Source organism: Mus caroli, unplaced genomic scaffold (genome assembly GCF_978045245.1).
Source record: "Mus caroli unplaced genomic scaffold, Mus_caroli_1 scaffold_1, whole genome shotgun sequence".
In the NCBI taxonomy this organism is placed as follows: domain Eukaryota; kingdom Metazoa; phylum Chordata; class Mammalia; order Rodentia; family Muridae; genus Mus; species Mus caroli.
The window spans coordinates 75,052,831-75,079,371 of NW_028227256.1; the positions used below are offsets into that span (position 1 = coordinate 75,052,831).

General features: G+C 41.9%; 1 long non-coding RNA gene across 2 annotated transcripts; it reads right to left on the reverse strand.

The window, feature by feature from the left end:
* Nucleotides 1-242: 242 nt before the first annotated feature.
* On the reverse strand, nt 243-24,951 carry LOC110296410 (uncharacterized). Of its 2 annotated transcripts, none has more exons than XR_015047276.1 (4): nt 24,838-24,951; nt 10,200-10,281; nt 4,824-4,873; nt 243-3,794 (listed from the first exon to the last, which is right to left on the reverse strand). It is a non-coding gene; the product is annotated as an uncharacterized LOC110296410 (long non-coding RNA). The 2 variants fall into 2 exon arrangements; XR_002378178.3 differs by having other exon boundaries at nt 243-3,511; nt 3,755-4,873.
* Between the last annotated feature and the right edge of the window lie 1,590 nt (nt 24,952-26,541).

The window sequence follows — 26,541 nt, forward strand, 5'->3', positions numbered from 1 at the left end:
AGCTCAGGGGGAGAATGCATGTCTAACTTATGTAAGTCCCGGGGTTTGATCTCCAATGCTGCAAAAAACGTAAAGGAAGGGAGGGAGGGAGGAAGGGAGGGAGGGAGGAGGGAGGGAGGGAGGGAGGAAGGAAGTAGTAAAGGAGAGAAAATAGTCTTTCCTTTGGTAATGTAGATTTATTCTTGATTTTGTATTTCTAAATAATTATAATTACTAGATGTTATCCTATTTAACCCAACAAAAATAAAAATGGAACTGAACCAAAGCAAAAACAAAGGTTATGAAATTTCTAGGAGACAGGGAGTTTTACAAGCTCGGGCTACAGCTATGCTTAGAACTACTGAATGGAATAAAAAGAAATGAGTTTGCTCATCAGGACATAAAAATAAAATAGGATCCATCTTCTTTATGTAGGTGAGTCCTTATAACTCTTTTTAAATACTCCATAAAATTATCATCCTTTCAGTCCTGGGTCTGGGACATTTCTTCCTTTTAAAACTCTTCTGCTTTAAAAAAAAATGACACAAATCTACTAGGACAGGATCTCTTAAAGCCACAGATATGATTAAGGCTCAGTTCCCTAATAAATGTGCAAGGAGACGCTTGTCAGCCCTTGAAATAATGAGCTGTGATCTGTGATAGATGTGCCAATAACACACTTTCTGGGCCAGCATATTTCAGATTGGTAGGAAATAGTTGACTCACAGCAGGATCTTATTTTTACACAGATTACTTGGAAACTCCAAACACATCTAAAATTAATTTCCTTTATCACATTAACACCAGGCTGTTAATCACTGGAATGTGCTGCCATTTGACAGACACAGAGAATTGATTTACATTGGCAAGAGGGGATAGCTCACAAAGAGGAAGCATGCTCCCTGTGTGATACAGAGCTGTGCAATCCCCATCCATAAGATATGTTACTTGTTGACCAATCAGAGACAATTAGTGGCATGAGTACAGTAATAGCTCGCACACGCCAGATGCAAAGCGCTGGCAGACCTTTCTGTAAGGGAATGCGTGAGTGGAAAAACAATATCTAATGGAATATGGCCATCACAGAACAAAATTGCCAAGTGCTCTAAGCCACTCTAGTTAATTTTGTGAGGTTTATTTTATATAGTCGTTTAGTCATGAGTATACACACAAAACAAATATTGGATTTTAGTGACTGCCAACACATGTGGATCTCCAAGCCTACGTGGAAAGTCATTCAAAGTGAATAAAGCAATTGTTGTAAGAAATGTATGGGATGCTGAAGGGATGTGAGAGAAGGAAGAGCTATCCAATCTGTAGGATGCTAGTACTTGTCTCCAGTGATAGAAGTGAGGATAAAACAAGAAGGTACATGTGCAGGGGGCAGGGCTTAAGCAGGAAGTAAACAAGAGCAAATATTAACTGCATGCCAGCCTTCTTTATAGACAGCTACATATAAGTAATATCTGTGTCAGACATGCAACTGTACACGTAGAACACATTGATGGGCACAACTGAGCATGTTCCTACCCAATGCACCATGCCTCTTGCCTATCACAGAAAAATGTAAAATATAACAAAGTATGCTAGGAATGAGGTTATAGATGCGTAGAGCCAGTCCCCCACCAAATCTAGGAGGGCAAGACAAGCCCACAGAGATTGTGCTGGAAAGAGAGGCAACAGGCACTCGCTCTTGCATGATCCTTCCAGATTTATAGAGGGGATTATGTCTCAGCATCACTCACCCAGAGGAATGCTGGCATGATAAGGAAGAAAAGAGCCATGGTCTAAGGGAGTCGGCATGCTTCCTTAAGGGAAGCAGATGTAAAACTGGGTGAAGATGAATCTGTTGTTTCAAATGAGGCTGAAATCCCAAGAGATAGGATTTAATATCCAACAGTGATGCCAGAGAGCTAACTCATGGTTTGTGTGCTCCTAACGGCATGGAGAAAGCCACAGCCTATGTCAAAGATTACTTCTGATACAGGAGGTAGGGGGTGAACAGCTCAGAAAAGTGCACGTGGCAGGATGGATTTTTCTGTGCAGAGCGGAAGACCTGGCTGTGATGAGGATTCACTGGAAGGCCCATAGCCATAATGAGCATTGCAGCAAAGCCATGGGACCCTGCTGTAAGGGTTGCCTCTGTATCGCTAAGGAGGTCCTTCGCAGGCTGGAAGTACAAGAGGCCGTCAGAGAGCTTCACTCATCAACAGCAATTAGATAACAGGAAGCAAAAGCAAGAGGCTCAAATGTCACAGCCTCAAATGTCACATCTGGGGATTCCTGACAGGGGGACCATCAGGGTTTGAATGTCAGCCAAGGGACCAGTGATGATTAAGAGGCTGTGGTAGCTCTGGGGGATGAATGGGTGGACAGTTGAAGGGATACTACTCAGTTTATTCCAGCCAAAAAAAAAAAAAAAAAAAAAAAAAATCAAAGGCGGCCAGGCAGCCAGGAGCAGTCATTCCCAACAAGTGGCAGCAATCTCTTTCACAGATTCCAATGTGAGCCAGCTTTCAGACATGAGAGATCCACCAGTTAATGAGCAAAAATGGGCATCACACTATCCTTCCGATAGTACAGTGTAGAGTGTCTGCAGCCCCATTATGAAGGAAACCGGTGTCACTTGCATGAGTAACTGTGCAGTGGAGGATGTACACTGCTCGGACATCTCAAGGGTGACATCATACAGTCTCAGAGTTAGCAACAATCCCCAATGCCCAAAGCACCATCAGGCTTTCTAGTAAGCTAGAATGAGGGCACATGGAAGCCATGTCAACCTAGCAGTCTCCAGCATGTCTGGAATTTAGAGAGTCACAGTGAGTCCATAGAGCCACTTAGTACAGTTGTCTTGTGCCAAAGATAATGTTTAAATCAATATGCTTGGATGTTGGCGGGTTATTCCATAGAGCAAGAGTTATCAAAATGAAGATGAAGAGGGTCTCCGAAACAGACACAGTTTGGCCAGGATAACTAATTAATTAAGAAGAAAATAACTGCATCCCTATTGACAGAGAACATGCATGACCTGCCTACAGACCGATCAAGAGGATGTAAGATCAGAGTCCTGATCAGACCTGAGTACAGAAGAATCAGTCCTGAGGACAACCACAGACCACTGTAAGCTCAGCCTTGATTGCTAGATAGGGTAGCTTTGTCACATAGAGTGTGGCCATGGATTTGGTGAAATTGTTTATTTCTATCCAAAAAGGAGGTAAAATATAGTTTGCAGTTTAGCAGCAGAGAACATGCATGTGGAAAGGTTGTCCCCTGGACTACATCAACACCTAGCTTTTGACATAATGCAGACAGATTAGAACAGTGCAATGACCTGTTGCACCGTCTCCTTATGTTAATCAGGCTGTTTGAGCAAAAGGTAGCTTGCATGCCCCAGGTCCCATATGTGTATCTTACAGGGGGTGAGAAATGATTCTTGCACCGATGTACATCACCAATGGTTAGAATTCCAGGGATCAGGAGTAGGCTGGGGCATCCACACCAAAGTAAATGTCAGCTTAATGCGCATGACTGCCTGTAACACAGAGGCAGAAAGACAAAGTGCTCTCTTCCACACCTAGAGTCACTGCTCCAGCCCATGAGCCAGGTGTTGTGAAGAACTGCCAGCATTGTGTAAAACCTCGAGCAGAAAAGGGCTCAAAGCTGTTCTAAGGTCTAGAAGCACCTGCTATCAGGGATCAACAGTCTGGCCCATTTGTAATCGCAGGGAACTCCACAGTAGTATGAAGATCCCATGTGGGATCTACAGAATACTCACAGCCAGGCTCTCCCGTAGAACAAGACCTCAACCATGACTCCTGTAATGGAGAATTACACTGTTGAAAAATAATCCCTATCCTATTGCTAGACTCTAGAAGAGATTAAAAAAAAAAACAAAAAACAAAACAAAAAACAAACAAACAAAAAAACACCAGGAACCCACTCTCCCTCAATGCCCTGGCTAGGATCATGAGCTGAGTCCCCTCGGGCCCTTCTGTCATGACAGAAGGAAACCCGGGAGCAATCCATCAGAAAGTAGAAATGATGTACCAAGAGTTGAGATGTACCTGAATTCTTGACATTTGCTTCTTGTGTGCTAGCTGAGCTAGCTCAAATGCATTTGAGACCTGCAGGTGGCCTAAGTTGTTCTTTTGTCTGTTTGCTAAGAATGAAAACTCAAAGGAGATACTCAAATAGAGAACAAAGATAATGAATCGCTTTCATATTTGCTGGGGGCGGGGCTTCTGTACCCCCCACATGCTGCATCTTTACTGATGTGTCCTAGAAGCAATGGTAAGTGACATTCAGGTCAGAGCATCACAAAAATATACTCACATTCATTTCAAACAATGTAAGTCATCGTGAGTCCAAGGCAAGGCAAGGCCTAGGTACCAATGCCATACCTCCCCCGTTTCATAATCCTGATTGGGGCTATTTAATTTCAAATAAAACCAAAACAAAGTAAATCAAGGCGTGCTTCTATTTAGCACTCACATCACACCTAGGACTTTAAAAATATACCAGTAAGAATAAATTGTTCTCCACCTGGATTTTTTTCTTTCGATGCTTTAAAAAGTTAGACAAGAGCATAATATTATAAAACTAAAATTATTAATTTTTAAACTAACAGTAGAAGTATCTAGATCAAGATCCATGAGTAAGGAAGTGTCGACACAAAGGGCAGAATAAAGTCCTAACTTAGAGGTGAGTTTCTTTAAAAAGCACCATAGGATCCACGCTTCAATTTCATGAACTGTTTTCTCTTGGCCACTAGAGGGCGAACTTTCCCTTCTCTAGAAATTGTGCGTGCATCCCTTCAAAGGTTGAGACGGTGGTTTTGTTATTACTTGTTTTGTTTTGTCTTGTTATGTTTTTAAACGACTTGTTTCCAGAAAACCTGCAAAACAATCAACAATATTCAATTAGAATGTTAGGAGTTTTCCAGAGTCAGTATTACAAAGTATAGGCCAATGTCCAACCGATAATCAAGACACCATCAACCCCGCCGCCCATCTACCTGTGATTAGCGTTTTGAACGCCACACATTTATAATGTGCACTAGGAAAATTGTCCCTGCATGCTCGTGGAGTCTCTGCTACATCTCAGCCTGTTTTTAAAGGGAAGACGTTGACATTGCTATAGTTGTCAGGAACCATCTTAAAGTCAAATGGGTTTAAGTCAAGAGACTGAATCGAGGCGTGATTTAAACCAATTTCTTTCTTCCAACTTCAGCTCATTGAACACCCCACAGTGCTCTGTAGCCTGCCCTCAAAGAACTTGAGACATCCCGGGGGCAAAAGCCTGGCTAGACATTCTTAAACGAACAAACTCGACTCCGGCTGTCCCTGTGCTATCAGAGCTAATGAGCAGAACCCTTCCATGACATCCGTTTCTCTCCTCCAGCTATGATTAAATCATTGACTTAAAATATAATTACAAGTATGACACATCTATGAATATTATGCCCCTGGGAAAATATTATAGGATACGCACTAATTTATTTACTCTTCTTAAGAGAAAGATTGAGAGGGAAGCACTTCAAGTTACAATCTAAATTAAGAGAAAATATAAATTAGAATGTGATTATGGAAGTCACCAAGGAACTCCTGCTTTCAAAGGCTTCCCCTCCAGGGCTCCTTTGAACCGAGAGCTGCCCAGCTGTACGTTAAACGATCCCACTTACTGGAGGAGGCTCAATTTACATGGAAATGCCCAGAAACGGAGCTGTTCCACAGAGGGAGCTGCGTCTGCTGTGTACTTTACATTGGCAAGAAAAATGAAAGCTTATGAAGAATACCACACACAAGAGCGGCCTGTCTGCAGCCAGAAGTGGCCCCACCCCCTCACCTGTCAATCTTTCCCCAGAAGTCCTTCTAAAGATTCATCTGGTACCTCCCCTTACTCCAAGTTGCAAACCTGAGACGACATCACCTTCACATGCACATCATCTATCCTAGTGTAAATGGTCCCCCGTCTCCATGCTGAGAGTGGAGGGGCGAACACTGCCTGGAGTTGATTAAAGACACATTCTGTCCCCTCCTGAAGTTTAAGCTCCCTGTGTGTAAGTGACCCTCCTCGAGCAAAACACAAGCGCCACCACCCACACTGGTGAGGAACAGCAGGTGTGAGGATCTGGTCACAGGCTTCCTGCTTGCTCTCTAGCAAAGGCCCAGGTGGATGTTAGGCAGTGAGCTTGGGCCCTGGCTCTTCTCCTTCCTTTGTGGAACAGGTGGGAGGAGAAGGAAACTTGAAAAGAAAGCACGGGGCTCCAGACGCAGACTAAACGTTCATTCTTTACTTCCTACTTATTTATGCATTTCTTGTTGGTATTGTAATAACTCAGCCTGTAAAATGTTCACCCCACAAGTATGAGTGCCCAAGTTTGAGTCCCAGGATATATATAAAATTCCAAGCATGCCAGGAGCAACGCTAGGAAGCAGAGTCAGGCTGGGCTCCCTGACCAGTCAGCTAAGTCCAGCCAGTGAGAGCCCTTGTCTCAAAAAAACCAACATGGCCTCTGCCTATGGAAGAACTACAACCAAGATTGGCTTCTGGCTTTCATCTGTCCAGTGACCTACACATATGAAACATCACACACACACATACACACACACACACATATACACACACCTACATACCCACATATACACACATGGAACCTTCCACACACACGCACACACACACACACAAAATCTTCCACAAACACCCACCCACACCTGCATAAACACCTGCACACCCACACACACACGGAACCTCCCACACACATGTATACCCACCACACACATGCACCTGAACACACACACACACACACACACAGGAGAGAGAAAGATTTAAAGGGCCAGGGATATAAACATCACCATATAAAACTAAGATTTGAAAGGAAGTGGGTAGGGAAATTAAAACTCCAGAGTCATCAGTGTAACATGAGATTAAATCTGTACACTGTAATGTTTCTACAGACCCTCCACCTGCAACAACCCAGGCAGGTTTTTTTAAAAAGTCTATCGTGAGCTTAGTTCTTAACAATCCATTCAAAGAGCAGTTACACAATGAACATCAAAAGCAGAGCAGCTCCTCTGGAGGAGGCACACATGTTTAGGATGCCAAAGCCTGAAGGTGCAGCTTCCTCAGTTTTCCATGCTTGAGTGCTTATAGATTATCTCAAGGTCGGTGGCAAATCCCACAGGAAGGGGCTCTACTGGGGATAAAAGCAGTAGAAACATTAGACAGTGCAGTGCAGGGAGAGAAGATGTAACAGGTGAAGAGAAATAGAGGGTAGGCGATAGAACTGAGTTCCACCTTCCATCTGCTAAACAAGGAGGCTAAGAGGGGACATGGGGACTGGGCACAAATCCGGATCCTAACACTCATGTGCCTGCCCCCAAAAGGGCAATGAATCTGGAAATCATAAGGAAACCTGGGATGGAGAGGCCATGTGAACGCTGAATGGGCCCCGCACGGTATTTCCCTACGCCCTTGTATTTCCTCCCTATTCTTGTGACCACATCGTAGTGTGATTCTGTGAACGGAACTGATGCTGCTGGAAAGAATGTCTTCTTCCAGGACAGGAAGTTTTGATTCCAGCTCACAGGTGGTCAGCTGAGAAACTGTGTTCATGTCCCCGAAGAACGAGTGCAGTCAAGGCAGGAAGACTGCAGAAGAAAGGGTGGTTTTAAGTCAGCCATGTTCAGGGGCAGCATTTAAAAATAACCTTGCCAGGTGGTTCCAGGATCCATGAGTCTGGGGCTTGGATCAAGTCCAAGATTATCCTAAACCACATAGTGAGACCCTACCTCAAAAATAAATAAATAAATAAATAAATAAATAAATAAAAGAATAAAACATAACACACATACCCATACACACATACACACAAGCTGACCTTTAAAAATAATATTATTTTATTAACATTATTTCTTTAACATTTATAATGAAATATGTTCTCTTTACTTCTCAGTATTTTGGCTAAGATTAAGTGTATGGTAAAATGTGTTCTCAGAGCATAGGGCTTTCTAGATACCCAGTCTCTGTGCCCACTCCTGGGCTGGCCCAGCACAGAGCCAGTGCCAATACTGTGACTTAGTAACTGTGACTGGCTGTGTGAAAATTCTCACTTTCTCCCTTTTACCGTGTAGTGACCCAGGTCTGTCCTGGTGATAGACCATAAGTGGACTTGTGCTGGCCTCCATCTTACCTTGCCCTTGGGTTAGCATTTTGTTGGCACTTCCTTGGGACCCTTAATATTTGTGGCAGGAAACTCATGGTTTTCATCAACACCAAGCCTTGGGCACAGGCAGACCACAGCAGAGAGTTTTCAAAAGAGAGGCAGAACTGTGCCCATCACAATGTTTCTATGGGGAACTTTACCCTGTGCTGGACCTCTTTGGTCTGCTAAGGACCCTTGTTCACATTCTTCATTGTTCTGAGGGACTAGATATCCTTCTCAGGTCGCTAGTTATTGGTGGCAAGCTCCTTGGGTGAAGTAACAGAAAAAAACAGCATTATACACTCAGTGCTTCTAAGGGGCCATGTGCACACCCAGCAGTCACGCAGTGACACAAAGAACTTGCCCTCGCCTCCAATTGCATGCTAAAAATCCCTCTCATGTAGGTCGTCATGCTTGAAAGCCGCCACAATCCCATGAGTTTGACAAAGAGGCTCTTTTCTCCTCCTTATCCAGATTAGGAAATCAGAGGTCAGAGGGAAGTCAGCAAAGCGCCTCCATCTACACCAATGACTCCCAGATCCAGGTTTCTGATTCCGAAACCTCTGGCGAACCCTCAAACTATCCATCCACCCTTTCTGGAATCTGCACTCGGATGCCTCGGCAGCCTGTCACTCAACACCAACCAGAGGAAACAAGCCATCCTCCGCCCTACCTGCCCTTCTCTGGCCTGCTCCAACCTGCTTCTTCCTTTGTTCAGTCCTCTCCTCAGCTGCTTCTTTATGGCTCACATGAGATACCTGGCAGCCACACTCCACCCCGCCCTCCCTCCGGCCTGCCAAATCCAGATGCTGCTGGCGCTTCTAGGCTCATCTTTCAGGACACTGATGCTGGGCGCAAGTTCCACCATGTGTTGCTGTCTTTGTCCATTTCTGTCCAAAACAAAGTCCCCTTGGGTAGTACTGGTATCTAAAGCCACTCCCTGGTCCACTGCTCTGACTGCTTTCTGGCCAGAGGATGGCAGACTTTTTTTTTTTTTTTTTAAGTCTCCTTTGCCTCCAGCTTCTCTGGGAAGTAGAGATGAAGGCAAAGCTTAAATAAGATGACTTTTCTTCTATACATAGCTACTGAGGGGAAAAGAAATCTCTCACAAAGAAACCTCTGCTCCTGCCATTGGGCCTTTTTCATTGTTTGCTGGCCCACTTTTGTGGTGGTTGTCGTTTGTACACTTGTTGGCTGGAGTTTCAATTTTTCTGCTGAGCCCTGGAGCAGTCTGGCTACCGGACAAGCTAAAAATAATCTATGCCCAAGAGTTTGGGGACAAAGCGAGACCAGACATACTTAAGAGGGTGACACATCCCAGTGCTTAGCCATGAAGTGACTAAACTTTTGTAGATCCTAGGAGAGAACTTTTTTTAAAACATCTCCTGAGCAGACCACTTGGATTATGGCAGACTAGAGAACCGGATGCTGCAGGGATGAGTCAAAGATGTAAGTGACAAAGATTCAGAGTGAGTAGCCTAAAGAAAGAAGTGGGGTGGGAGAAAGAAAGAGGCAAAGGCAGCTCCCTGCTGGAGTTCAGTCAAGGAAAATGAAGGAGAAGAAGTGAAGGCAGGCCCTGCCGAGCTAATAAAGGAAATAGAACATGCGCAGTGTGGTTTCTCCTGGGGTTTGGGAAATCTCCATTCCTCTGCTCTCTTTTTCATAATTTTCCATTGCTTGTTCTCTATGTTTAGCTATGCTAATCCCTTCCACCTCTCCCTGCCACATATGCACATATACACATACAGGCATACACGTGCATACACATGGCACACACACACACACACACACACACACAGAGAGAGAGAGAGAGAGAGAGAGAGAGAGAGAGAGAGAGAGAGAGAGAGATTACTTACACAGCTTGCTAACGCAACTTAGCCAAAGACCCTTGCCTCAATGAGTTGAACTAGGGCTGGAAGTAAGAAAATGGATGAGACCATGACTCAGGAACCCCTTTCTGGTCTGGGTGGATGGATTCCTAAGCCCTTCTTTCATGTGAACCTGTTTCCCTCCTTACCTCCATACAGCCCTGGAAGGAAGGATCAGGGTGATGGCGGTGAAGTCCTTCCAACATAAGACAACCAGCCACAAAGTTCTCCCTGGGAGAAGAAAGATAGCCTAAGCTCTTGACACTGACAGAAAAATGCTGAATTACAGGGAAGGAGTGGGGTCTCTGCAAAAAGTCGGGGACACTGCTTAGAGTGTCCAAGTGTAACCACTATCAAAGAGAAATGCAACCAAGTGTAACATCTATCAAAGAGAAAGTGCCTGTCAACAGGGTTTGGCCAAAGTAACATGGCAGGAGAGAAACAAGACAGGCTCAGCGCTCCATCCCAGACTCAGAGGACCCAGAGGTCTCTAAAATGAGCTGTCAACCTCACAACTGAATGAAAAAAGAGGGTAGAAAAGCATATAATTCACTTTCTCATGAGGCTCAAATGCAATGCTTTCGGCTCCTATGGCTTTCATTTAGGGAATAGTGGGAAATGCCTAAAAGCTATAATTTGCATGTTGTAAAGTTCACGGTGAAACCCAAGGGAGGCAACGACTCAAAAGTTTAACCACAGTTTAGGTTGGAGCTAAGCAGCTTGTTTGTTCATATAACAGAAAAAGTGACCATGCAAGAGCACAGCATTTCAACAGCCCACGTCCTGGGCCTGGCACAGGGTGTGGTTTTTATCCTTGCCAGATCTGTGTCTCCTCTCCCTAAGAGCTGCTACCTCCCCTAGCCAAGAGGATTTATAATAGCGGCTATCGTCCATTTCAAGCAAAAAGGCCATTTTGGGGGTGTTTCTAGAGATCTCAGCTGATATACTTATTGAAGATGGTCTGTGCTGTGGTACTTTGGCATTACCAAATCCTCCCCTGAAGCTAACAGAAAGAACAGAGCTGAAATATGTATTCTACTGTCAAGATTAACCAGTCTGGAGGCTCTTAGAGCTAGTCAAAAGGCCAGTCGGAACGCCCTTGGTCAGTAGTGGCCTTGCAAACAGCCAATGCCCTGTACCACAGTCTTTCCTTGTAGAAGCTGAGTAAATTCATGTTCATGACATGTTATGAAGCATCTGGTATATATATACCAGAGGCAAGGCACTATTTGACCTTAGAGAACATAGACAGAGCTCTATTGGCCATGGTTGGAGCAAGCAGACTTTAAAGTTGTGCATAGGGTGTTTAATTGCAATGACCTCTTCTTTTGGAAAAAAAAAATTGTTTTGATTTTATGTGTATGTGCGTCTTTCCCTCATCTTTACATTTATATCACATGTGTGCCTGGTGCCTGTGGAGCAAGAAGAAGGTGATAGATTCCCCTAAAAATCAAGTTATGGATGTTCTGGAGCCACTGTATGGATACTAAGATCCAATCCTGGATCCTCTGGAAGAGCAAAAAGTGTGGTGAGCCACTAGACCATTTCCCCAGCACCATCTTCTTCCTCCATTCAGTGCTTCATTCTTCCCCTATATACACTTCTCACCTTGTCAGAGTCCAACACTCACTCCATTGTACATTCTTCCTGCCCTGGTTTGTAGGTTGTTACTTTCTCTTCTCATGGCCTGTCTATACTTCCAACTGCTCCCTCTTGCCACCATCACTGGTCTCACATCTTTCCAACCTCTCCATGTTCTAGTGTTCTGAGACTCTATCCTTGGACATCTTGTTCTTATCCAGATGGAACCTCTAGGGTCATGGAATTAAATACAATCTGTAAGTTTCAGAGTCTTGAATCCAGATCTCTGCACTAGACTTCTTCCAACTTCAGACTCCAGCAACAGCCAATACAACACCTCAAACACAACATTGCTATCATGGGCCACCCACCATCACTAAAAGAATCTAATTCTTCCCTAGCACCCTCCAGCTATTAATTTCAAGACAGTTCAAGATGTTTCACGGGTCAAAACCCCCATACTGCTCCTGTCAGCTCTTCTATCCATGCACCCTCCATATTTGTACCAACTCTCTCAGGAATCTGGCTTCTGTGTGTCACCACCACTATCATCCAGGTCCCAACAATCACTATCTCTGGATATGCTATCTCCTAGCTGTAACTCCCCCATCCAGCAGCCATAGGATCTGTGCAGATAGAGGCAGACAGACAGACCAACACTCTGACCTCCAGCTGCCAGTGACTTCCATCATGCCTCTTTTCATGGTCATGCTATGCAAGTTCCTGTCTTTTATCAATGTCTTCCACAACTCTATAACTCAGTCAGCTCTGCCTTAGGACATTGGCATTTGCTCAGCCTTTGGAGTGATGTCTTTCTGCATTCCAACTACTTTTGAATCGTTGCCTGCCCTTTCTTCTGCGTTTGATGTTACCCAGAGATACATACACATGTACACATAATATTTATTTATTAACCTAGGTCTCTATCAGCATCATGAGACCTATGGAGATGACACTGTTATTTTACTGTCCTTTCCCTCGCACAGAAAACAGCAATTGCCATATTGCAGGCACTCGATACAAATCTATAAATGACCAAAAGAAGATCACACTAGAATTCTAGAAACATGGTGCCCATGAGGAACTGCAGAGCTAGTGAGTAATGTGAGAAGTAGGGACTACTAAGGGTGATATCAAGCTGAAAGCAGACAGGAAACTTGGAGAGAATTTACAAAATAAAACAGAAGGAAAAGAAAATATAATCAGGAAAAAAACATTCATTTGGCATGTAGATTTTTAAGGTCAGAACAGATGTACCTAGTACCTAAGCACTTGGAGTTAGTTTCGGAATATTTCTACTCTGCCACTCTTGCTCCTAGTATAAGACACCATGTTTCAAGTCTATAGATTTGTGCAGGTTAAGAGCCTGAACCATCCAACACCAACTATTAAAAGACCAAGAGTCCTCTTTGCGAGATGGGTTCTTCTTACTGTGAAGTCAGGGTGCTTATATTAGATCTGGCAAATTCAAACACCTGCAGTTGTTTTCTTTTTTCTTTTTTAATTTACATTCATAAATCTAGAGTATGAGAAAACTAATCCTGACTCAGAAAGGACTGCCCTGTTCTTTGTAGATCACCCCCATCCCTGTCTGTACCTGAGACGTGAAGGCTGACATACAACATGACGGCTGACCTGCGATAGTCTTTGATGCTTAACTTTGTCGTGGTCAAAGAGAAGTCATGTTTACAGTTTGAAATAAGGATGTAAGTGCTCACTTCAGTTCAGAAGCAGTCTTGACGTTGTACATCCATAAGTCAGTAATGAATCTGCATAAGCTTATTTTCAGTAATTCCACTAAACCACCCTGACATGACTTGGCTCTTTTTCATAAGGATTCTTTTGATCAACTGCTTCTGTATTTCAAATTTAGCAGCTACAAATGTGTAATTTTATATGGAAAAATACAATATTTCTCCTTAATTTGATGCAAATAAGTGCAAAAATGTCATTTTCTGTTTCTTTGTACTTTTTTGGATGGAGGGGCAGCATCTTTTGTTTCTCAGGCAGGGACTACAGCACCACAAGGGTGAGGGAGAGGATGCCCTCACTAGCAATTTGAGGAGAGATCACAACTGTCATCTCTTTTGCATGAATTTAGGATTAGGAAAAAAAATCTGCTCGTGCTAATGGAAAGCCTAGAAGAAAGTAATTTTAAATATAGCAAATTATTATGCAGGAATGAGTTTTGCATGTTTTCAATCAAATAGTAACTTTAAAACCCAGTATTCCTCTGAGCATTTGACAGTAAGACATCCAAACCACACTCATGTATGTGAGCATTCACAAATGGGTTCTCAGGTCCACATTCTGGAAGGTTCCGTAAGTGCCTTGTGAAGGAACTTGGCTATTTCATAACGAGCATTCTGTTGGATTACAGGTGTTACCAGGGGCTAAGTCACCATCAGCACAAACTTCCCTTTCAGTGGCTATCCAGGTATGCCCACAACTGAACTGCGACCTGATGGTGATTATCACTATCTTATACCCTGACATCCCTAGCTCTCCCTTGTGAGTTTTCTGATGGCTACCAATAATAAGAGTAAATTACATGGGACCAAAAGAATTGCGTCCCTGTTTCTTACTGTAGCCAAAATGTACACATGTCTCTAATTCAGGGCTACTGTGTAGGGGTTAAGAAACTCTTAGAATTACAACAAATGATTACAGAAAATTGGGGAATTGTAGCCAAAGCACCAATTTGAATTCAGAAAGTCAAAGTGAGCAAGGTATCTACATTATTGCTGCAATAGTCATAGTGACCAGGAATGGAATTGGGCTAGATGTCCCTCAGCAGATGAATGGATTAAGAAAATGTGGTACCTGGTATTCTGTTTAGCTATAAAGAAACTAGAAATCCTGCTATTTCCAGAAACGTGCATGCAACTGGAAATCATTATGCTAAGTGAAATAAGCCAGAGTCTGAAAGACAAATAACACATGTTTTCTTTCATATGGAAAGCCTAAATTTAAAAGTATATGTATAATTATATATAATATATGCATATCTATGTGTGTATATTTTTATATGTGTGTTTGTAGGTCATGAAACTAGAAAGAAGATCATAAAAGGGGAGGAAGGGATCTTAAAGGGAGTGAGGAATGGACAGGAGAGTGAATACAGGGAAAAGAAAAATAAAAATGGGTATCAATGCAGAAGAAAGGGAACCAGCTGGGGAGTAGGGGGGCAAGAAGGAGGGGAATGATTGAGAACAAAGTATAATAACATCTATGCTTGAAGATGCAAAGATGAAGCCCATTACTTGGCACACTAATCTAAACACTTAATTTTTTTAACAAAAAGTGAATGACTTTCAAATTAAATTATATTTTTTGAAACCTACCTAGTATTATAGAAACGTCCATACACACACACACACACACACACACACACACACACACACTTTCTCTCACTGAGTTCGTCAGACAGCACTTAGGGAAAAATGTTACCTAGAAGATGGTGTCTGTGGGATTGAGGACTGTTGAATGAAGAGTTTTTGGTTAAAATATTTAGCTGGTTGCTAATTCTGCAATTACTGCTAACTGGTGATGAGCCACCCAACAGCACCATCCTAAACATGCACAGGGACTTAGGGATGAACAAAAGGGGATTTCCCAGCACCTTCCATTTTATTCTTGGTGGTAAAAATAGGTTAAGCATGGGTTGACACAGACACAAAGAGATGAAGGTAGAGAATTGCCAGGTCACATCACCTAACACCTCTTGGCCATATCCCATCAACTTCATATAGGGGAGGGCAAGTGAGACTGTGTAGGTCTGAGGCTTGCAATCCTGAAGCCTTCCTGGACTCATCATTTGTAGAAGGTTGACATTTTTCTGTGCAGTAATAGTGCTAAACAGCATCCCTGATTTCTACCCATGGATGTCAACAGTTTTATTACCAAAATTATCTCCAAACATTGGAAAACTCCCTCAGGCTAATGTTTTCCTGACTGGGGTGCAGTACTCTATGTCCATTCTCAGTCAATATTTCATACAAAAACTAAATATGTTTTGTGAAGCCTCCCTTGAAAATATGATTGCCACAAAACTCAAGATGAATGTTCAAGTACTTATATTTATCAAAACTAGTAAAGAAATACACATAGCACTTTCCATGAAAACTTTATGTATATCATGGATAAAACTATGGTCAACAAATTTATAGGTATAAGGTCAAAGGGGAAGGGGAAGTAGTTGGTTTATTTGGATGATAGAATTCTGAGTGCTTTTCATTATTCTTATTTATGAGATGAGAGATCAAATCTTTTCTTCTTTTAGTTGAGTGGTAATTAATAAGGACAAATATGAATGTAAAAGGACAATTAATTCAATATATTGGATAATAGATGGCATTTTTCCAATGATCAATTACTAGGTGAGGGTCACATGGCTACGTGTTTATGTACTGACCCATTTATATCTTAGAATATTTCCGACAGAGAAGCCCCATTCCCTAAAGAAATTTGGGTTGGGTTTGGTTACTATCACAATGAAATGATTTGTAAATAGCAGACTCTAGACTAACACCATGGGGTATGACTTCATACCAGGTGACTTGAAGCTACCACATTCCATAGGAATCACCCTGTGCAAGCTACCACCTGTCTTCTACATGAATCCCACGTCCAGGGTACTGGGCTCCATAAATGGCTACTGTGGAACCTCTTGTTTCTAGGTTTGTGTCTTTGCTGTTGGTCACAGTGGAAAACATGCTCCTCTATGCTGTCTTCTAAGCTACATCCTTTCTTGATTGATGCTTATATCTTGTTCCACTTCCTCCAAGAAATGTCCTAAGATTATTGTCACCACAATCAACTCCTCATATGCTATGTCCCTAATTGTTTATTGTATATATAAGATTTCAATGTATACCCCTTGATAATAACAAGTAACATTCACACAGGGCTCGGTAAAAAAGAGTTACATGCGCTGCAGCCTTTTACATACCTGCTCTCTCTTTTCTTTTTCACGGCTGTTTCATAGACAAGGGGCCTAAGGGTCAATGTTACTTGATTACTGAAGGGTTTGTCTGATAAACAGCAGGCTTGAACTTGGATTTAAGTCTCCTAACTCAAAACCTCATGCTCTCTCTAAAAAGCACAGGCTTTGTGCCCCCAACATGAAGAAGTGCACCTCGTCATCTAAACTGTGCTTTCTTATGCTGTAAACTCTTCCACTAGCCTCCCTCACACCCTGGTGCTTAGAGGACTTAATTAGAATGGCAGTTTACCTGCTGGACCATTCAGACCTCCTAAGCGTCACAGCACAGAACAAAACAGGCAATAATTAATGTTACCGGCCTCTGTGTATGAAGCTGTGTTCTCAGCATTACCTGAGGGCTCACAAATGAAGAATTTAAGCATCAGAGGGATCAGGGGATTAGAAAAGTTGCTCTGTCAACTGAAATGCCAGTCTATCTAATCTGATTGCTGCTTGAACTGGGTTGGCAATAAACCTCAATAATTATTGCTAGTGATTGCATCTAATGAGAAGTCCTGTGCTGGGTATTTGCATGTGTAGTTTTTCTTTTCTAGTCGAGAAAATAGAGCCCAAAGTGTGAGAAATTACTCTTTCTCTTATTTTCAGTAAATTAAGTAAATGCTATGCAGAATCAAAGCAGACTCCAAGCCATTGAGCTCGCCACTCATTGAGCCATGTTGTAACTGCCCCTCACCACAGAAAGCCAAGAACTATCCCCAAGATGAGTTTGCAGAGCAATCAAAACGCACACTTGGGTCATCAATAGCTGTGGTTTCTATATCTGCAAATTCTAGTGACCCCATGTCAAAAGCACTCAAAATAAATAGGATTATATGGAGTATATATGACCATTTCTCATCATCACTCCCTGAGCAATATAACAGTCATTTACACTGAGTTCACAACATATTGGATATTACAAAAAACCTAGAGATCACTTAAGTGAGGCACATCAGTTGTGGCCTGCAGATGATCATAAACTTTTGAAGATCATAAACTTCAAAAACTTACTTAAAACATTATGAGATTTTTCTTTAAAATTGTAACTAGGCTATGTAGTTCACAAGTACAATCTTTGTAGATGACAATGTGACATTGCCACACCAAAAGGACAGGCATGCCTGATAACTTTGCATGAGTGACATATAAGGAAAACACTCTTTTCTGCACAGGATTGGTCATCCACAGAGCTTTGTACCTCGATAGCCTCCTAGAGTCAATTATCCATGGTACCAAAATAAAAGGGATGGGGAAGAGGAGGGCATAGTCACTAAAACCACAGAAATTGATGATAGATACGAATAAAAACAGATTCATAGATATAGTTTCTAGTCACATATTTTTAAGAGACATGTGATTTCCCTTTTAAAATGTGTATTGAGAATTTTATACCATACGTTTTTATCAGAGCTGTTCCCCTCCTCCAACTCTTTCCAGATTGCTCCTCTTCTCAACCTATCCAACACTGTTCTTTCTGTCTCTTAGGAAAACAACTAAAGCAAGGAAAAAAAAACATTGAAGTTCAGTTTGTATTGACCAAGTACTTCTGAGCATATTCATGTACCTGTGAGTGTGTGTGCGTGTGCGTGCGTGTGTGTGTGTGTGCGTGTGTGTGTGTGTGTGTGTGTGTGTGAGTGTGCGTGTGCGTGTGTGTGTGTGTGTGTGTGTGTGTGTGTTTTAAATGTAGAAACAACATATAAATGTGACCACGTAAACATATGTAGAATTGCGAACACATTCATGATATGATACGTGTAGAGGTCATAGGACGACCTTGGGTGTTAGTCCTCACCTTCCACTTGGTTTGAGCAAGAGGTTTTTGGTGGTTTCCATGTTACATGAAGACTAGCTAGACTGAGCTTCCTATAATGTTACTGTCTCTGCCATTCATCTCCCCATGGGAGAGCTAGGATTACAAATGTCCATTACTGCACTCAACTTTAAATGGTCTTGGGAGGTTCAAATCAATCCCTCACACTTGCATAGCAAACACTTTAGCCACTGAGTCATCTCCCCAGCCCCACACAAGAGATGTCAAGAATATGGAATCCTGTGACAGCAGCAAGTTAGCAGAATCAGGCAAAGGCGATGGGAGAGGACAAATGACAGATTGATTCTCTGAAGTAAAATGCTCTGAGGACTTGCCCATTAGAGAAAACGCTGTCCTTAATAGTCCCATAACCAGACTGGGGGTGGCTTCCCAGGGGCTTGTTGTAGCATGGCACGAAGTTCATTTTTTCTGAACCAGTTTGCCCACCTCAGCTTCTCGTGTGATATGAGAAATGCAGGCGCCTTCATCAGGCAAGGATTGTTGGTAATTCCCAGTTGTCTGAGAGTTACTTGGCAAATTCTCAGGGAGTTGACATCCAAACAATAAGTAATCTGCCTTTCAATAAGGTAATTACCAAGTAAGCCTGCGTGGTCTGGAGACCTAAGCAGTGTGTGTTACGACACACTGAACAAACAGCGCACCTGAGTAAGCTTAGAGTCACGAGAAAACTATTATCTTTGATCACAAGAATATGACAAAATTATTGTTTTATTTGTGTGGAGGCTTAAGTCACCTGCTCTAAATCCACATTGGATGTGTTCTTTCATTTTTACAGCACTGCAAATCTTATGCTCAAGTAACACGCACACCCAAGTGTGTGTGGTAGGCTCACAATCTCCCATCACTCCCCTTCTTTCAGTGTAAGGAATTGGCATAGACCCTGGACATGCCAGGCCAGGACTCTACCACTGTGCTATACCTCTAGTACCACTTTTCAGCTTTGACCTCATCTCATAGTGTCCTGTGTAGAGAAACTAGGGTGAAATTTCATACAAATCTTACCATTACAGAGGATATTTTCATATATATACATATATATATATAAAACACATTATATATATTTATATATATATATATATATATATATATATATATAAAATAAAAGCATTAACCAATGCTGAAGGAGGTTTGGCTAGTCTTTCCTCAAAAGTGACTATGAGCTTATCTGCCAATGGTAGGCAATGTCTCAGCTATTCAGTGATTGTGTTTGAGAAGATGTTCTAAATGGTTTGTAAAAAAAAAAAAGAAAAGAAAAGAAAAAGTCAATCATCTTAACTATTAAGATAGTTAACTATTTATAGAAGCAGATCACCAATGTGGGACATTTCTAACATACATGCACACTAGTTTTCCCGGAATGTGTTCTAGTATGATGCTATTATATAAGAATTACATCAAAACCCTGGACATTGGTCTCTCTTTGAAGTAATTCTCTTCCAAATGTTACTTTTCAATTTAGTTCACGTTTCAGTTTCTCTCATTCACTAATTAACCATCTATATGCTGAATATTGGAGTGTAGATGCCATATAAACAAACAAGAAAATGGATAAAGACAGCTCAACCTCAAAGAGTTTGCATTTACATGGAGGAGAATGTACAAAAAATACACTCGTATATATAATATTTTATATAGTGATTGAGTCTATGTAAAAAAAATTAAACATGGAGTTGGGAATATGGCTATGCTTATCTCAGAATTGTGGAGACCTGAGTTCAAATCACCAGAAGCCACATAAACAGCTAGGAATGGTGGTTCATGCATGTAATCCCAGAGCTGGTAGGATGGGAGCTGGAAACAGATAGATCTAAAGACGCCAGCTTATTTAGCATCCTTGGTAAAACTCCAGGTCAGTGGCAGACCCTGTGTCAAATAAAGAAGGTACTTGAAAAATGATATCTGTGGTCTTTCTTTATTATAAACATGCATGCTCATATCCATGTGTACAAACACATATGTATAGAAACACACACAAAGAGAAAATAGCAATAAAATGATAAAACTAAAACAAGAAAGAAAATGAAGAGCCTCAGAAGGGTGTAAAAGGGACTGATGTCTTGAGTAGAATCTGAAAGAGGTTTGTTAAGAAAATGGCACTTGGGCGAGGTCCTGGAAGAACAAGGAAGGGATTGAATATGTACAAATATGAAGAAGAGTGATAGAGCTGTCCAGGCAGACAGAAGAACCAACACAAAGACCTTGAAGAAGAGAGTTCCTGTTAAATCCCAGGGTGGGCCTCCCTTTACTCAGAGGTCATCAGTCACTAGCCCACTAGGGTGAGGGGAACAGAGGTGGGGGGGGCAGACTTTATAGACAGCCATGAGTACAATGGATTGACTTCTGGAATCAGCTTCAGTTAGACAACTCAACTTTATTTGGATGAACAAGAGCTACATAGATCTTGGAGAGTGAGTAGGACTTTCCAGGGTAGGTGTACATTATTGGCTGAGGTTGAAGTGCTGGGAATTCTTCATTTACACAAAGAGAAAAAAATCGTCACTTACATTTATCCAGAGAGAGGGAATCAAACCTGTAGTCTGGCCATAGGTTTCGTGGCCTTCCTCAGAGGTTTCCAGGGTTACAGGTTCGAAGAGCTGCTTGGTACCTAATCACCATACTGCAGGAAGGGCTGAGCTGGACTTACATGCTGAGTCATGCAGCACTTGCAGGGTCATCGTCTGGATAAGGTCAGACACTTGTGCTTAGAGACACTCCCTAGATAAGATCAGCCCGAGAAGAGGAAACTCCACTGAAAAGGGGAGCCCTCCACTTTGTGCTGAGCTTAGAGAGTTATCTGGTCATATTGGACTGCAGCCTTAATAGCAATGTCTTCTAACAGCTCAGGAATAGCAAGGTAGCCAGTGTAGTTTAAACAGAGGACACGAAAGGAAAAGCAGGAGGCCAGTCATCCTCAATACCTTATCATAAAGACATTGGCTTATAGCATTGGACTGGGAGCACTTGTTTCTTGCAGATTGACAGGACCTGACTTTGATTTTGCTAGGTTTATGCTGGCTTTCATGTAGAAATCAGACTACAGAAAAACATAAACCCAACAATTTACTCATCAAAAAGACATCAAGTGGGAACAAGAATCTGGGCACAAAACAACCATAATTTAGATTAAAATAAAACTTGTGGGTATGATTGGCTTCTAGATATATGTTTTGATATAGGGTCAACAGAATTTCATTGAAATGAATACAGCTTGTGAAATAAATCAAAGACAATTTCAAGGTTTTGACCTAACTAGCTACAGAGTTAAGATATTTCCCTGATAGATGGGAAATATCTTATATGGGTTGTGGGAGAAATGGATCTACTGGGCAGGCATATCTGGAAGGAGACTCTGAAGACCAAGCTAGGGTGTATTGAGTGTGATCTAGACATCTGATTTAGCTGTTGGTTGTAAATCTGGAATGAATGTTGGTACATATTATATGGGACCAGATTTCTAGAAATCTCCAGGTACAGATGGTTTATAAATTATGGGATTGAGTGAGCTTTTTATGGTTAGGAAGCAGAGAAGGACTCTGAGGGAGATTAGTCAGCAAAGTGAAGACATTAGACATTGTGGAAGTAGATATGAATTTATCTGTGAGGAAGGAGAGACCTTCCTACCCAATAGTGTGGAGAAGATCTCCAAAATTACAGACAAAGTTTATACTAGAGAATCAACTTTGAGACCACTGTGAGCCTTGACAAAAGTTTTTCTTTCTAAAAACATTGAGGGGAGGGGTAAATACTAAGTGGTTCATGCATGTCATGTTTTTGGAAAATGTCAATCCAATGAGAAGCAACAAAGACAATGAAGAAAAATGCAAAGTGTGTGTGTGTGTGTGTGTGTGTGTGTGTGTGTGTGTGTGTGTAACTCATTGCCAGAGGTCAACATTGGATGTTTTCCCTAATCACATTTTATCTTACATATTGTCACCAATTTGTGCCACTAGAGGATTAGCAAGTCACAGGGATCTATTGGCCTGTGTCTCTTCAGCCCTAGCATTATGTCAAAGCTTTTTTGTGGGTGCTGGAGATCTGAACACAGCTCTTTCATCATGCTTAAGTGGCAAGTGCTTTACGAATTGAACCATGTCCTCAGCCCTAATTATATTGATGTATAGGCTTCATTTAACAAAATTCATTCATTTCAGTGATGTGTTTCATTACCTTCTCACAAATGTTTGCCACCTTGTAAGCAGCACCAACATCAAGATAAATAACTGTCATCATCTCAAAATCTTCTCCTATATCCCTTCCAGTCAAATAATTCCTTATGCAGAGACCCAGACAACAACTGATCTACTTTCTGTCACTTGAGTGTAATGGCATAATTTTAGAGTCTCACATAAGTTAAATGGTGCAGTATATATATTTTTGTGTCTGGCTTATTCCGTTCAATTTGCTTCTGAGAAATATACTTGTTGACAGAGGCATTATTTTTCCTGCCTTTATACTGTTACGTATTATTCCAATGTAAGGACATACCAGGGTATGCTTTGTTGGTTGGTTGGTTTGTTTACTTGCTTCTTCTGTGCTGGGATTTGGAAACCACAACTTCATGTATACTAGTGCTCTTCCCCTAAGCTACACCCATAGCTATGGTCAGAGTTTGTTGATTTATTCTCCTACTGAAGGGCATTTAAATCATTCTTCAATCTGGGATTTTATTCCTCCTATAGTTCCACTGCTGTCAATATGTCTAAGTTCTTTGCAGGTATTTTCCTTCATTCAACAGGAACATTGTGTTTAGGATCATAGAAATTTGGGGATCATCATATCAGTGCTGATAGAATTTTGAATTTGTCAGACCCTCTTGGAACTTCGATAATCTACTTCATTGATAAATAAATAAGCTTTCATTCATCTTCAACCATTCACATAGGGTTACACTCAAGAAATATCAAGGAGATATCTGTTCTTACCCTTAATTATCATATAATGTAGAGAAGAAAAAAGTGAAGATAGCATGAATGGAGGTGTACCTCTTAACAGACTGGTCAGTCGATCTAAGGAATTCTTATCTAGAGTCAAACTCTCCATAACTGTAAGTAGAGTCAAGAAATGCACATGAGGAATGAGATGAGGAAATAAGTTTGTGATTGGATGTATCAGTGCTAAAGGAAAGCTGAGTGTAGCTCGAATGCATCCCTACTATGAAGAGTGCCATTATTCTCATCAAGTGCTATTCCCTCATGCTCTAGTGTGCATTATTTAAAAGGTGGCCAGCCTATGACTTGGGTGACTCACCACAGGTTTGTGATGGGAGAAACCCAAAATGCATTGTTCTTAGCCTATTGGATTGCTGTCTGCTGTGTGATAACTTCCCTAACTCTGCGTGCTTCTTTATGTCAAAAGTAAATAAATGAGATTATTGAATGTCCTGTATCTCCTGACTACCGAGTAAAATCCCAAAACTGACAGCAAAGTAGTAACAAGAATAGTTTTTCTGTCTCTCAAACACTATCAAAATTAGATAGATAGATAGATAGATAGATAGATAGATAGATAGATAGATAGATAGATATCTTCCAAACTTAAAGATCATAAAAGAAAAAGAGACAACACTCTCTGGCATCTGAGAACAAGTCAAGCGTATACAGCTAAGTGTAGGTGTTGGTAGGAGCCGGGGTGGAATCCCCTAGTGGACCCAAGTGGACCCTGTTAGACATAATCCATTTCAAAGACTGCTGGTGCCAGACACAGTCATTATGAGGCTGTGATAACATAAGATCAAACAAGATAACTTCCTAATCTTGTGTAAGAAGAGGCAAAACCACTAAACATGGTACAAGCCACCTCTCCTAGATGATAGGCTTCAGTGCTGTCTTCTTACCAAGTACAGTCTTATCCTTAACCCCTATTCTTTTCACCTTAGCTAAGACTTAGGAAAACAGCAAAACAGAGAACTGTCCCTGATAGCAGTCATTATAGAACATTCCATCACCTAACCAAAATCCAGACCCCCAAGACATCTCCAACCCCTCTCACTGAGAAGCTTACAGATACCTACAAGATGTTTTTCTTCCTCATTCAACTTACTCAGCTATCAGCACATCCCTGGAGGTCTTTGGGGGAACAATTACCCTATATTTGGCTTGGAATTTTCAGTGAGGACAAACGATCCTCTAATTAATATGTTACAACTCACACAAATAATTTACACTTCACCAAATAACCCCTGGCTCTTACACAACCTTGCTGAATCAAAGAACTGGTTTTCTGCTAGCATAATAACCTCAATGCAAGGTGGAGTAGACATGATGACATTTAAGGATGCCAACAGATTGTCTTGGCTGAGTCCTCTCACAATCCCTGCCTTCCCTGTTCAATTATGGACAACACCCTGATCTCCTTTGTCTCATCCAGGTCCAACCAGGGCAGGGATTAATACCAGTATGCAGAGTCTGTGGTCCATCTTCCAATCTCAGGCATGGGTCTGATGATCTCTGCAGCCCTCTTCTCTAAGCAGACTTCAGCACCAATTTCCTGCTTAGTATCCCAGCCCACTGCTGGGACTGGAGCTTTGCCTAGAACCATCAGAGTGCACCTGGCAGGCATCCAACACCTTGCTGCCCCTTGTCCCTGCCCCTCCTCCTCTGGAGGTCATTGCCTGTTCACTGTATTTCCAATTGCTGGCAGGGGTGGTATTCCAAATGTGTTTAGACTCCACAGACATGGCATGGCTGGCCTTTTCAGGGCTGCAGATTGACTCTGGAATGAACCCTTCATCTGAGAAAGTTCTCTAACCCATTCCCATCTGGTCCAACGTTTCTTCAACACTTCCTCTTGGTTATGCCAGCATTCCTGAAGGCTGAGCCCACCCACGTTACAGCAGCCCCAGCTCACCAATCCCCACCAATTCCTGTGCAACTAGACACCTTCCCTGGCCATCACCCAATAAAGAAGTTGTTACAAAAAAAATGAGCCTGCTGAGTCTTCAGGCTCTACAACATAATCCTCCCATATAGGAAAGCAATAAGAAACGAGAGAGGATTGCTTTCCTTCCACGGTACTCACAGTATCCACAGTCACATAGCAAGAACTAGGCCTACCTACCCTTCAAGTGCACGAATCACTTCCTGGGAACAGATAAACATAATCACAGAAAACCCTATGGTTAAAAATACATAGGAACTTAGTGCTTCTGAAATGAGTCCTTCCTAGATGTCTCATTATCTCCTCATAAGTATTTGATTACTATTTCTGTAAATGCTGAATAAGCTTAACTAGTGGGAAACTGAAGTGAAATTTCTATCACTGTTACTTAGCCCACTCAGCTTGGGACCAAAGGAACTTTCTCATTCAAATCTAGCATTTGTCCTATAAAATCAAAATATTTGTTGAGAAGATATTGGTTAATTCAGAACAGCACAAATTTCAAAACTGATTGTTCTAGGACTGAGGTTGGAACCATGGCCTTGTCTGAGATAAGCAGATGTTCTTTTGCTGAGCTACAATCAAAATCAACATTTTACTGGACTTTAGTATCTAAAACTAATAAACTTCTACCAGGCTTTAAAAGCTAATCCTAGCTACTTAATCGCATCATTAATAAATAACCAATCACTCTGGCCAGAGAATCAGGGAAGCTAAATGCGGATCTTCATTTTTCCCTCTGCCCCTCCAAATCCAACCCTCCAGTCTTATCCCCAGCTCCACAGCAGAAGGCCTACTGTGCTCTTCCTCCCCATCCACTCTTTTGCCAGTGGATCACAAAGACCTTCTCTTCCTAACCTCCCTCCCTGAATTCATTCCTTTATCCCAGAACCCAACAGGCACTTCCTGGGAACCCACGGGCTTCTCCAAACAGGGAAGTAGATAGGCTAATGGCAGATCATCACCTATCTCTCTTCTCCCCCAAATTCATCCCCAGTCTCATCCCCAGTTCTATAACAAACCTGCTGTGGCCTCTCCTCCCTCTCTACCCCAATTCCCAGAGGACTAACCAGATCCTCGTGAAGTGCCCAGCTTTTCTTCCTCATGTGCATGATTTCACCCTCCCAGCCCACTCACATTCCCAAATATCAACTCCCAAAACCTAGAAATACATTTTTCCTAGAACCCCCAGTGACCACACCCATCAGGATACCTGAAG